The sequence below is a fragment of the Hippocampus comes genome, unplaced genomic scaffold (genome assembly GCF_001891065.2).
Source record: "Hippocampus comes isolate QL1 unplaced genomic scaffold, H_comes_QL1_v1.1 C16765120, whole genome shotgun sequence".
In the NCBI taxonomy this organism is placed as follows: domain Eukaryota; kingdom Metazoa; phylum Chordata; class Actinopteri; order Syngnathiformes; family Syngnathidae; genus Hippocampus; species Hippocampus comes.
Genome location: NW_017838456.1, coordinates 1 through 819, shown reverse-complemented (window position 1 = coordinate 819; position 819 = coordinate 1). Strand labels below are relative to the sequence as shown.

Genomic DNA, 819 nt, shown 5'->3' with positions numbered 1-819 from the left:
AAGGGTGCTACAATATCAGAACGGATAAAATCCCGTTCAGATCTGGTGGGTGAATTTGGTTCACAATGCGGAAAATAAAATCGTAGCTATAAGTAACTATGGCTAAATGTTACATGTTCATACTGTAGGCCGAGTTATCGTTTCCAAAGTTTTTCTGGGCCACAGCGTTCCAATCAAAGAGGGAGAACTGGTCAACAGAAGGGTCTATCCCCGCGCTGCTTCTGTATATCGCAGTGTGCACACCAAGCATCGAGGTACATCACATACTCAAGAAATTTTTTGTTTTAATTCAGCATGCTCATATTTTTTTCTCTCCCTTCATCTAGATGGACTACACACGACCATTCCTAAAGGAAGAAAGTGGTTTGTCTTTGACAATGAACTCGTCTTGCCCGAGTACATGATTTGTTTTGAATACCTCACTGGAGTAAGTGGCAGTATCAGCATTGGTTCTGTGTTTCTGTCAGATCCAGTAATCAATACAATTTGGACAATTGAATGCTTCCAATAGTGGGGAAAGGTCCTTTTCTTTTCCAGTATGATTGCCACAGTGCACAAAGCCCTCCATGAAAAAAATGCTTGGAATAGTTTAGTGTGGAAGAACTGGACTTCAACCCCATCAAACACCTCTTGGCTGAACTTCAACAGAGATTGTTTGCCGTGGATAGTGAGGCCACGGCCCCGCTCGGCCTGCATTTTAGAGCTACCTCGGAGGAGATTCTGAAACGCGATTCCATTGTAACCGCACGTACCCTCCAAAAAAGTGTAGTGGAAAAGCGACCACATGGCGCAGTGCCAGGTCATTTTGCGGTGGAACCG

The 819-nt window shown here is 44.2% G+C and overlaps 1 long non-coding RNA gene across 1 annotated transcript; it reads left to right on the top strand.

Annotated features, from left to right (window-relative positions):
* The first annotated feature begins 1 nt into the window (after position 1).
* LOC109509088 (uncharacterized) lies at positions 2 to 461 on the top strand. The gene is made up of 3 exons (XR_002166864.1): positions 2 to 45; positions 129 to 254; positions 327 to 461. It is a non-coding gene; the product is annotated as an uncharacterized LOC109509088 (long non-coding RNA).
* The last annotated feature ends 358 nt before the right edge of the window (positions 462 to 819 follow it).